Source organism: Meriones unguiculatus, assembly GCF_030254825.1.
Source record: "Meriones unguiculatus strain TT.TT164.6M chromosome 10 unlocalized genomic scaffold, Bangor_MerUng_6.1 Chr10_unordered_Scaffold_79, whole genome shotgun sequence".
Classification (NCBI taxonomy): Eukaryota; Metazoa; Chordata; class Mammalia; order Rodentia; family Muridae; genus Meriones; species Meriones unguiculatus.
The window spans coordinates 202,180-214,258 of record NW_026843579.1 but is presented as its reverse complement, the minus strand read 5'-3'; the positions used below and the strand labels follow the sequence as shown (position 1 = coordinate 214,258).

At 69.5% G+C, this 12,079-nt stretch overlaps 6 non-coding genes across 6 annotated transcripts; all 6 read right to left on the bottom strand.

Moving 5' to 3' along the window:
• Positions 1-1,206: 1,206 nt before the first annotated feature.
• Positions 1,207-1,325, bottom strand: LOC132650428 (5S ribosomal RNA). The gene has a single exon (XR_009588791.1). It is a non-coding gene; the product is annotated as a 5S ribosomal RNA (ribosomal RNA).
• Positions 1,326-3,126: 1,801 nt separating this feature from the next.
• Positions 3,127-3,245, bottom strand: LOC132650410 (5S ribosomal RNA). The gene has a single exon (XR_009588773.1). It is a non-coding gene; the product is annotated as a 5S ribosomal RNA (ribosomal RNA).
• A 1,790-nt stretch (positions 3,246-5,035) lies between these two features.
• LOC132650409 (5S ribosomal RNA) lies at positions 5,036-5,154 on the bottom strand. Its single transcript, XR_009588772.1, has one exon. It is a non-coding gene; the product is annotated as a 5S ribosomal RNA (ribosomal RNA).
• Positions 5,155-6,913: 1,759 nt separating this feature from the next.
• On the bottom strand, positions 6,914-7,032 carry LOC132650408 (5S ribosomal RNA). The gene has a single exon (XR_009588771.1). It is a non-coding gene; the product is annotated as a 5S ribosomal RNA (ribosomal RNA).
• Positions 7,033-8,787: 1,755 nt separating this feature from the next.
• LOC132650407 (5S ribosomal RNA) lies at positions 8,788-8,906 on the bottom strand. Its single transcript, XR_009588770.1, has one exon. It is a non-coding gene; the product is annotated as a 5S ribosomal RNA (ribosomal RNA).
• Positions 8,907-10,700: 1,794 nt separating this feature from the next.
• LOC132650406 (5S ribosomal RNA) lies at positions 10,701-10,819 on the bottom strand. The gene has a single exon (XR_009588769.1). It is a non-coding gene; the product is annotated as a 5S ribosomal RNA (ribosomal RNA).
• Positions 10,820-12,079: the final 1,260 nt, after the last annotated feature.

Here is a 12,079-nt window from a genome sequence, read left to right as displayed (position 1 = left end):
GGCTACCGCTCACTGGCCGGCGGGGGACGTGCCACGGTGGGCGAGGGCGAGGAGGCTGGCTGGCCTGGGTCATCCTCCCGGACGAACCCGGGTACACGCCGCCCTGCCCGTGCTCTCCCGGGGCCCTTGCCGGATTTGGGTGCCCGCCCGGCATCCCTCCCTCACCCCGGGGGAACTGTCTCCAACTCCTCCTCCTCCTCCTCCTCCTCCTCCTCCTCCTCCTCCTCCTCCTCCTCCTCCTCCTCCTAATCGTCCCCTCAGGACGTGTCCAGCCCGACGTCCCAAGGCTCGAGTCCAGTTGCAGGGGACACTGGCTGTGCTTGGCGGCCCCGCTCAGGCTCCTTCTCTCTTGGGAACTTGAGGGCCCGCTCTTCCGGCTCTGTGGTCCCTCCCCTCCCAGCCCACTGCCACAAGCGTGCTGCCAGCCAGCCGCCAGCCAGCCAGCCAGCCATCATCCATCCACCCATCCAGCCATTCTTCCATCATCAGTCCATCCTTCCATCCATCAACCCATCCACAAATCATCTATCCATCCATCCATCCACCCATCCATCCATTCTTCCATCATCCATCCATCCATCCATCCATCCATCCATCCATCCATCCACCATCCACTCATCCATCATTCATCTATCATCCATCCAGCCAGCCGTCCATCCAACTCCTCCCTCCTCTAGTTCAGACACTGCCTCCTCCGTGAACCGCTGAGGTCCCCACCCACCCAGCCACCCACCCACCCACCCACCCACACCCACACCCACACACACCAAAACCCACACCCACCGACCCACCAGGCAGGAGGAGGAGGACGAGGAGGAGGAGACTCTGGTTGGGCAGCGTGGACACAGCCGCCCGGACTGACGGACTCTGCAGAGCTCCGCCACCAGCCCAGGATGTGGGGTTCGAAGGCTCCACGCGAGTCAAGACGGCCTCCCCCGCGGCCCCTCCACTGAGGTCCTGGGATCCCCGCCCTGGGGCCACCCCCTATCCCCGGTGCGGGGTCCAGCCCGAGGGCTGGCTGGCTGGCTCCGCCGGGCCAGCCCGCAGCCAGGGCGGACGGGGGCGCCCCTTGGCTTGGCGGGGGGTGGGGTGGGGTGGCGTGGGGGTGGCCCTGGGCGTGGCCCCGCCCGGCCCGGGCCACAGAGCTTTGCAGAAGCCGACGCAAAGCCCCTTTGGAAAACAGGCTCCTTCCTGCCAGAAAAAAAAAGCCTACAGCACCCGGTATTCCCAGGCGGTCTCCCATCCAAGTACTAACCAGGCCCGACCCTGCTTAGCTTCCGAGATCAGACGAGATCGGGCGTGTTCAGGGTGGTATGGCCGTAGACGCACGAGCCCGTCTCCGCGCCGCCCAAGAGCCTGCTCCGCGCCTGCGGCCGCGCTCCCCGGCCCGCCCCCGACGACAGCCGAGCCCAGCCGAGCCCAGCCCACCCCCCGGCCGCCCCTGGGCCCTCCCCGAGCCCCTCCCCGCTCCCGCAGCACGGACCAGGGCCCACGGGCCGGGCGGCCGGAGGGCGCGCGACCTAGAACCTGCTCGGCTCTGCTCAGGGGCCAGCCTTGCCCCCGCCACACCCCACTCCCCCACCCCGCACCCCCCGGCCGGGGCCTCCAGGGCTCCTTGGCTCTCGCCGACGCCTCGCCTCGGGGCCGCCCGCCGCGCCGTCCAGGGCAGGGCTTGGCACTGGACCCCGACTCGCCCCACCTGGGTCGGGGGCCAGGCAGGCCCCTCCCTGCCTCGGAGCCCGAGAGAGCCCTCCTCGGTCTGAGCCGTGGGCCTCTCTCTGGATCCCCGCTGGACAAGGCGTGGGGGGGTCGCCTTGGGCATCTGCCCATCGGGGCGCTGGGGTCACTCGTGGGTTACAGGCCCCGCCCCGCCCCGCCCCGCCCCGCCCTTGCTGCCGCTTTCCCTGCCTTCAGCGAGTGGCTACCGCTCACTGGCCGGCGGGGGACGTGCCACGGTGGGCGAGGGCGAGGAGGCTGGCTGGCCTGGGTCATCCTCCCGGACGAACCCGGGTACACGCCGCCCTGCCCGTGCTCTCCCGGGGCCCTTGCCGGATTTGGGTGCCCGCCCGGCATCCCTCCCTCACCCCGGGGGAACTGTCTCCAACTCCTCCTCCTCCTCCTCCTCCTCCTCCTCCTCCTCCTCCTCCTCCTCCTCCTCCTCCTAATCGTCCCCTCAGGACGTGTCCAGCCCGACGTCCCAAGGCTCGAGTCCAGTTGCAGGGGACACTGGCTGTGCTTGGCGGCCCCGCTCAGGCTCCTTCTCTCTTGGGAACTTGAGGGCCCGCTCTTCCGGCTCTGTGGTCCCTCCCCTCCCAGCCCACTGCCACAAGCGTGCTGCCAGCCAGCCGCCAGCCAGCCAGCCAGCCATCATCCATCCACCCATCCAGCCATTCTTCCATCATCAGTCCATCCTTCCATCCATCAACCCATCCACAAATCATCTATCCATCCATCCATCCACCCATCCATCCATTCTTCCATCATCCATCCATCCATCCATCCATCCATCCATCCATCCATCCATCCACCATCCACTCATCCATTATTCATCTATCATCCATCCAGCCAGCCGTCCATCCAACTCCTCCCTCCTCTAGTTCAGACACTGCCTCCTCCGTGAACCGCTGAGGTCCCCACCCACCCAGCCACCCACCCACCCACCCACCCACACCCACACCCACACCCACCAAAACCCACACCCACCGACCCACCAGGCAGGAGGAGGAGGACGAGGAGGAGGAGACTCTGGTTGGGCAGCGTGGACACAGCCGCCCGGACTGACGGACTCTGCAGAGCTCCGCCACCAGCCCAGGATGTGGGGTTCGAAGGCTCCACGCGAGTCAAGACGGCCTCCCCCGCGGCCCCTCCACTGAGGTCCTGGGATCCCCGCCCTGGGGCCACCCCCTATCCCCGGTGCGGGGTCCAGCCCGAGGGCTGGCTGGCTGGCTCCGCCGGGCCAGCCCGCAGCCAGGGCGGACGGGGGCGCCCCTTGGCTTGGCGGGGGGTGGGGTGGGGTGGCGTGGGGGTGGCCCTGGGCGTGGCCCCGCCCGGCCCGGGCCACAGAGCTTTGCAGAAGCCGACGCAAAGCCCCTTTGGAAAACAGGCTCCTTCCTGCCAGAAAAAAAAAGCCTACAGCACCCGGTATTCCCAGGCGGTCTCCCATCCAAGTACTAACCAGGCCCGACCCTGCTTAGCTTCCGAGATCAGACGAGATCGGGCGCGTTCAGGGTGGTATGGCCGTAGACGCACGAGCCCGTCTCCGCGCCGCCCAAGAGCCTGCTCCGCGCCTGCGGCCGCGCTCCCCGGCCCGCCCCCGACGACAGCCGAGCCCAGCCGAGCCCAGCCCACCCCCCGGCCGCCCCTGGGCCCTCCCCGAGCCCCTCCCCGCTCCCGCAGCACGGACCAGGGCCCACGGGCCGGGCGGCCGGAGGGCGCGCGACCTAGAACCTGCTCGGCTCTGCTCAGGGGCCAGCCTTGCCCCCGCCACACCCCACTCCCCCACCCCGCACCCCCCGGCCGGGGCCTCCAGGGCTCCTTGGCTCTCGCCGACGCCTCGCCTCGGGGCCGCCCGCCGCGCCGTCCAGGGCAGGGCTTGGCACTGGACCCCGACTCGCCCCACCTGGGTCGGGGGCCAGGCAGGCCCCTCCCTGCCTCGGAGCCCGAGAGAGCCCTCCTCGGTCTGAGCCGTGGGCCTCTCTCTGGATCCCCGCTGGACAAGGCGTGGGGGGGTCGCCTTGGGCATCTGCCCATCGGGGCGCTGGGGTCACTCGTGGGTTACAGGCCCCGCCCCGCCCCGCCCCGCCCCGCCCTTGCTGCCGCTTTCCCTGCCTTCAGCGAGTGGCTACCGCTCACTGGCCGGCGGGGGACGTGCCACGGTGGGCGAGGGCGAGGAGGCTGGCTGGCCTGGGTCATCCTCCCCGGACGAACCCGGGTACACGCCGCCCTGCCCGTGCTCTCCCGGGGCCCTTGCCGGATTTGGGTGCCCGCCCGGCATCCCTCCCTCACCCCGGGGGAACTGTCTCCAACTCCTCCTCCTCCTCCTCCTCCTCCTCCTCCTCCTCCTCCTCCTCCTCCTCCTCCTCCTAATCGTCCCCTCAGGACGTGTCCAGCCCGACGTCCCAAGGCTCGAGTCCAGTTGCAGGGGACACTGGCTGTGCTTGGCGGCCCCGCTCAGGCTCCTTCTCTCTTGGGAACTTGAGGGCCCGCTCTTCCGGCTCTGTGGTCCCTCCCCTCCCAGCCCACTGCCACAAGCGTGCTGCCAGCCAGCCGCCAGCCAGCCAGCCAGCCATCATCCATCCACCCATCCAGCCATTCTTCCATCATCAGTCCATCCTTCCATCCATCAACCCATCCACAAATCATCTATCCATCCATCCATCCACCCATCCATCCATTCTTCCATCATCCATCCATCCATCCATCCATCCATCCATCCACCATCCACTCATCCATCATTCATCTATCATCCATCCAGCCAGCCGTCCATCCAACTCCTCCCTCCTCTAGTTCAGACACTGCCTCCTCCGTGAACCGCTGAGGTCCCCACCCACCCAGCCACCCACCCACCCACCCACCCACACCCACACCCACACACACCAAAACCCACACCCACCGACCCACCAGGCAGGAGGAGGAGGACGAGGAGGAGGAGACTCTGGTTGGGCAGCGTGGACACAGCCGCCCGGACTGACGGACTCTGCAGAGCTCCGCCACCAGCCCAGGATGTGGGGTTCGAAGGCTCCACGCGAGTCAAGACGGCCTCCCCCGCGGCCCCTCCACTGAGGTCCTGGGATCCCCGCCCTGGGGCCACCCCCTATCCCCGGTGCGGGGTCCAGCCCGAGGGCTGGCTGGCTGGCTCCGCCGGGCCAGCCCGCAGCCAGGGCGGACGGGGGCGCCCCTTGGCTTGGCGGGGGGTGGGGTGGGGTGGCGTGGGGGTGGCCCTGGGCGTGGCCCCGCCCGGCCCGGGCCACAGAGCTTTGCAGAAGCCGACGCAAAGCCCCTTTGGAAAACAGGCTCCTTCCTGCCAGAAAAAAAAAGCCTACAGCACCCGGTATTCCCAGGCGGTCTCCCATCCAAGTACTAACCAGGCCCGACCCTGCTTAGCTTCCGAGATCAGACGAGATCGGGCGCGTTCAGGGTGGTATGGCCGTAGACGCACGAGCCCGTCTCCGCGCCGCCCAAGAGCCTGCTCCGCGCCTGCGGCCGCGCTCCCCGGCCCGCCCCCGACGACAGCCGAGCCCAGCCGAGCCCAGCCCACCCCCCGGCCGCCCCTGGGCCCTCCCCGAGCCCCTCCCCGCTCCCGCAGCACGGACCAGGGCCCACGGGCCGGGCGGCCGGAGGGCGCGCGACCTAGAACCTGCTCGGCTCTGCTCAGGGGCCAGCCTTGCCCCCGCCACACCCCCACTCCCCCACCCCGCACCCCCCGGCCGGGGCCTCCAGGGCTCCTTGGCTCTCGCCGACGCCTCGCCTCGGGGCCGCCCGCCGCGCCGTCCAGGGCAGGGCTTGGCACTGGACCCCGACTCGCCCCACCTGGGTCGGGGGCCAGGCAGGCCCCTCCCTGCCTCGGAGCCCGAGAGAGCCCTCCTCGGTCTGAGCCGTGGGCCTCTCTCTGGATCCCCGCTGGACAAGGCGTGGGGGGGGGTCGCCTTGGGCATCTGCCCATCGGGGCGCTGGGGTCACTCGTGGGTTACAGGCCCCGCCCCGCCCCGCCCCGCCCCGCCCTTGCTGCCGCTTTCCCTGCCTTCAGCGAGTGGCTACCGCTCACTGGCCGGCGGGGGACGTGCCACGGTGGGCGAGGGCGAGGAGGCTGGCTGGCCTGGGTCATCCTCCCGGACGAACCCGGGTACACGCCGCCCTGCCCGTGCTCTCCCGGGGCCCTTGCCGGATTTGGGTGCCCGCCCGGCATCCCTCCCTCACCCCGGGGGAACTGTCTCCAACTCCTCCTCCTCCTCCTCCTCCTCCTCCTAATCGTCCCCTCAGGACGTGTCCAGCCCGACGTCCCAAGGCTCGAGTCCAGTTGCAGGGGACACTGGCTGTGCTTGGCGGCCCCGCTCAGGCTCCTTCTCTCTTGGGAACTTGAGGGCCCGCTCTTCCGGCTCTGTGGTCCCTCCCCTCCCAGCCCACTGCCACAAGCGTGCTGCCAGCCAGCCGCCAGCCAGCCAGCCAGCCATCATCCATCCACCCATCCAGCCATTCTTCCATCATCAGTCCATCCTTCCATCCATCAACCCATCCACAAATCATCTATCCATCCATCCATCCACCCATCCATCCATTCTTCCATCATCCATCCATCCATCCATCCATCCATCCACCATCCACTCATCCATCATTCATCTATCATCCATCCAGCCAGCCGTCCATCCAACTCCTCCCTCCTCTAGTTCAGACACTGCCTCCTCCGTGAACCGCTGAGGTCCCCACCCACCCAGCCACCCACCCACCCACCCACCCACACCCACACCCACACCCACCAAAACCCACACCCACCGACCCACCAGGCAGGAGGAGGAGGACGAGGAGGAGGAGACTCTGGTTGGGCAGCGTGGACACAGCCGCCCGGACTGACGGACTCTGCAGAGCTCCGCCACCAGCCCAGGATGTGGGGTTCGAAGGCTCCACGCGAGTCAAGACGGCCTCCCCCGCGGCCCCTCCACTGAGGTCCTGGGATCCCCGCCCTGGGGCCACCCCCTATCCCCGGTGCGGGGTCCAGCCCGAGGGCTGGCTGGCTGGCTCCGCCGGGCCAGCCCGCAGCCAGGGCGGACGGGGGCGCCCCTTGGCTTGGCGGGGGGTGGGGTGGGGTGGCGTGGGGGTGGCCCTGGGCGTGGCCCCGCCCGGCCCGGGCCACAGAGCTTTGCAGAAGCCGACGCAAAGCCCCTTTGGAAAACAGGCTCCTTCCTGCCAGAAAAAAAAAAGCCTACAGCACCCGGTATTCCCAGGCGGTCTCCCATCCAAGTACTAACCAGGCCCGACCCTGCTTAGCTTCCGAGATCAGACGAGATCGGGCGCGTTCAGGGTGGTATGGCCGTAGACGCACGAGCCCGTCTCCGCGCCGCCCAAGAGCCTGCTCCGCGCCTGCGGCCGCGCTCCCCGGCCCGCCCCCGACGACAGCCGAGCCCAGCCGAGCCCAGCCCACCCCCCGGCCGCCCCTGGGCCCTCCCCGAGCCCCTCCCCGCTCCCGCAGCACGGACCAGGGCCCACGGGCCGGGCGGCCGGAGGGCGCGCGACCTAGAACCTGCTCGGCTCTGCTCAGGGGCCAGCCTTGCCCCCGCCACACCCCACTCCCCCACCCCGCACCCCCCGGCCGGGGCCTCCAGGGCTCCTTGGCTCTCGCCGACGCCTCGCCTCGGGGCCGCCCGCCGCGCCGTCCAGGGCAGGGCTTGGCACTGGACCCCGACTCGCCCCACCTGGGTCGGGGGCCAGGCAGGCCCCTCCCTGCCTCGGAGCCCGAGAGAGCCCTCCTCGGTCTGAGCCGTGGGCCTCTCTCTGGATCCCCGCTGGACAAGGCGTGGGGGGGTCGCCTTGGGCATCTGCCCATCGGGGCGCTGGGGTCACTCGTGGGTTACAGGCCCCGCCCCGCCCCGCCCCGCCCCGCCCTTGCTGCCGCTTTCCCTGCCTTCAGCGAGTGGCTACCGCTCACTGGCCGGCGGGGGACGTGCCACGGTGGGCGAGGGCGAGGAGGCTGGCTGGCCTGGGTCATCCTCCCGGACGAACCCGGGTACACGCCGCCCTGCCCGTGCTCTCCCGGGGCCCTTGCCGGATTTGGGTGCCCGCCCGGCATCCCTCCCTCACCCCGGGGGAACTGTCTCCAACTCCTCCTCCTCCTCCTCCTCCTCCTCCTAATCGTCCCCTCAGGACGTGTCCAGCCCGACGTCCCAAGGCTCGAGTCCAGTTGCAGGGGACACTGGCTGTGCTTGGCGGCCCCGCTCAGGCTCCTTCTCTCTTGGGAACTTGAGGGCCCGCTCTTCCGGCTCTGTGGTCCCTCCCCTCCCAGCCCACTGCCACAAGCGTGCTGCCAGCCAGCCGCCAGCCAGCCAGCCAGCCATCATCCATCCACCCATCCAGCCATTCTTCCATCATCAGTCCATCCTTCCATCCATCAACCCATCCACAAATCATCTATCCATCCATCCATCCACCCATCCATCCATTCTTCCATCATCCATCCATCCATCCATCCATCCATCCACCATCCACTCATCCATCATTCATCTATCATCCATCCAGCCAGCCGTCCATCCAACTCCTCCCTCCTCTAGTTCAGACACTGCCTCCTCCGTGAACCGCTGAGGTCCCCACCCACCCAGCCACCCACCCACCCACCCACCCACACCCACACCCACACACACCAAAACCCACACCCACCGACCCACCAGGCAGGAGGAGGAGGACGAGGAGGAGGAGACTCTGGTTGGGCAGCGTGGACACAGCCGCCCGGACTGACGGACTCTGCAGAGCTCCGCCACCAGCCCAGGATGTGGGGTTCGAAGGCTCCACGCGAGTCAAGACGGCCTCCCCCGCGGCCCCTCCACTGAGGTCCTGGGATCCCCGCCCTGGGGCCACCCCCTATCCCCGGTGCGGGGTCCAGCCCGAGGGCTGGCTGGCTGGCTCCGCCGGGCCAGCCCGCAGCCAGGGCGGACGGGGGCGCCCCTTGGCTTGGCGGGGGGTGGGGTGGGGTGGCGTGGGGGTGGCCCTGGGCGTGGCCCCGCCCGGCCCGGGCCACAGAGCTTTGCAGAAGCCGACGCAAAGCCCCTTTGGAAAACAGGCTCCTTCCTGCCAGAAAAAAAAAGCCTACAGCACCCGGTATTCCCAGGCGGTCTCCCATCCAAGTACTAACCAGGCCCGACCCTGCTTAGCTTCCGAGATCAGACGAGATCGGGCGCGTTCAGGGTGGTATGGCCGTAGACGCACGAGCCCGTCTCCGCGCCGCCCAAGAGCCTGCTCCGCGCCTGCGGCCGCGCTCCCCGGCCCGCCCCCGACGACAGCCGAGCCCAGCCGAGCCCAGCCCACCCCCCGGCCGCCCCTGGGCCCTCCCCGATCCCCTCCCCGCTCCCGCAGCACGGACCAGGGCCCACGGGCCGGGCGGCCGGAGGGCGCGCGACCTAGAACCTGCTCGGCTCTGCTCAGGGGCCAGCCTTGCCCCCGCCACACCCCACTCCCCCACCCCGCACCCCCCCGGCCGGGGCCTCCAGGGCTCCTTGGCTCTCGCCGACGCCTCGCCTCGGGGCCGCCCGCCGCGCCGTCCAGGGCAGGGCTTGGCTCTGGACCCCGACTCGCCCCACCTGGGTCTGGGGCCAGGCAGGCCCCTCCCTGCCTCGGAGCCCGAGAGAGCCCTCCTCGGTCTGAGCCGTGGGCCTCTCTCTGGATCCCCGCTGGACAAGGCGTGGGGGGGTCGCCTTGGGCATCTGCCCATCGGGGCGCTGGGGTCACTCGTGGGTTACAGGCCCCGCCCCGCCCTGCCCCGCCCCGCCCTTGCTGCCGCTTTCCCTGCCTTCAGCGAGTGGCTACCGCTCACTGGCCGGCGGGGGACGTGCCACGGTGGGCGAGGGCGAGGAGGCTGGCTGGCCTGGGTCATCCTCCCGGACGAACCCGGGTACACGCCGCCCTGCCCGTGCTCTCCCGGGGCCCTTGCCGGATTTGGGTGCCCGCCCGGCATCCCTCCCTCACCCCGGGGGAACTGTCTCCAACTCCTCCTCCTCCTCCTCCTCCTCCTCCTCCTCCTCCTCCTCCTCCTCCTCCTCCTCCTAATCGTCCCCTCAGGACGTGTCCAGCCCGACGTCCCAAGGCTCGAGTCCAGTTGCAGGGGACACTGGCTGTGCTTGGCGGCCCCGCTCAGGCTCCTTCTCTCTTGGGAACTTGAGGGCCCGCTCTTCCGGCTCTGTGGTCCCTCCCCTCCCAGCCCACTGCCACAAGCGTGCTGCCAGCCAGCCGCCAGCCAGCCAGCCAGCCATCATCCATCCACCCATCCAGCCATTCTTCCATCATCAGTCCATCCTTCCATCCATCAACCCATCCACAAATCATCTATCCATCCATCCATCCATCCATCCACCCATCCATCCATCCATTCTTCCATCATCCATCCATCCATCCATCCATCCACCATCCACTCATCCATCATTCATCTATCATCCATCCAGCCAGCCGTCCATCCAACTCCTCCCTCCTCTAGTTCAGACACTGCCTCCTCCGTGAACCGCTGAGGTCCCCACCCACCCAGCCACCCACCCACCCACCCACCCACACCCACACCCACACCCACCAAAACCCACACCCACCGACCCACCAGGCAGGAGGAGGAGGACGAGGAGGAGGAGACTCTGGTTGGGCAGCGTGGACACAGCCGCCCGGACTGACGGACTCTGCAGAGCTCCGCCACCAGCCCAGGATGTGGGGTTCGAAGGCTCCACGCGAGTCAAGACGGCCTCCCCCGCGGCCCCTCCACTGAGGTCCTGGGATCCCCGCCCTGGGGCCACCCCCTATCCCCGGTGCGGGGTCCAGCCCGAGGGCTGGCTGGCTGGCTCCGCCGGGCCAGCCCGCAGCCAGGGCGGACGGGGGCGCCCCTTGGCTTGGCGGGGGGTGGGGTGGGGTGGCGTGGGGGTGGCCCTGGGCGTGGCCCCGCCCGGCCCGGGCCACAGAGCTTTGCAGAAGCCGACGCAAAGCCCCTTTGGAAAACAGGCTCCTTCCTGCCAGAAAAAAAAAGCCTACAGCACCCGGTATTCCCAGGCGGTCTCCCATCCAAGTACTAACCAGGCCCGACCCTGCTTAGCTTCCGAGATCAGACGAGATCGGGCGCGTTCAGGGTGGTATGGCCGTAGACGCACGAGCCCGTCTCCGCGCCGCCCAAGAGCCTGCTCCGCGCCTGCGGCCGCGCTCCCCGGCCCGCCCCCGACGACAGCCGAGCCCAGCCGAGCCCAGCCCACCCCCCGGCCGCCCCTGGGCCCTCCCCGAGCCCCTCCCCGCTCCCGCAGCACGGACCAGGGCCCACGGGCCGGGCGGCCGGAGGGCGCGCGACCTAGAACCTGCTCGGCTCTGCTCAGGGGCCAGCCTTGCCCCCGCCACACCCCACTCCCCCCACCCCGCACCCCCCGGCCGGGGCCTCCAGGGCTCCTTGGCTCTCGCCGACGCCTCGCCTCGGGGCCGCCCGCCGCGCCGTCCAGGGCAGGGCTTGGCACTGGACCCCGACTCGCCCCACCTGGGTCGGGGGCCAGGCAGGCCCCTCCCTGCCTCGGAGCCCGAGAGAGCCCTCCTCGGTCTGAGCCGTGGGCCTCTCTCTGGATCCCCGCTGGACAAGGCGTGGGGGGGTCGCCTTGGGCATCTGCCCATCGGGGCGCTGGGGTCACTCGTGGGTTACAGGCCCCGCCCCGCCCCGCCCCGCCCCGCCCTTGCTGCCGCTTTCCCTGCCTTCAGCGAGTGGCTACCGCTCACTGGCCGGCGGGGGACGTGCCACGGTGGGCGAGGGCGAGGAGGCTGGCTGGCCTGGGTCATCCTCCCGGACGAACCCGGGTACACGCCGCCCTGCCCGTGCTCTCCCGGGGCCCTTGCCGGATTTGGGTGCCCGCCCGGCATCCCTCCCTCACCCCGGGGGAACTGTCTCCAACTCCTCCTCCTCCTCCTCCTCCTCCTCCTCCTCCTCCTCCTCCTCCTCCTCCTCCTCCTCCTCCTAATCGTCCCCTCAGGACGTGTCCAGCCCGACGTCCCAAGGCTCGAGTCCAGTTGCAGGGGACACTGGCTGTGCTTGGCGGCCCCGCTCAGGCTCCTTCTCTCTTGGGAACTTGAGGGCCCGCTCTTCCGGCTCTGTGGTCCCTCCCCTCCCAGCCCACTGCCACAAGCGTGCTGCCAGCCAGCCGCCAGCCAGCCAGCCAGCCATCATCCATCCACCCATCCAGCCATTCTTCCATCATCAGTCCATCCTTCCATCCATCAACCCATCCACAAATCATCTATCCATCCATCCATCCACCCATCCATCCATTCTTCCATCATCCATCCATCCATCCATCCATCCATCCATCCATCCACCATCCACTCATCCATCATTCATCTATCATCCATCCAGCCAGCCGTCCATCCAACTCCT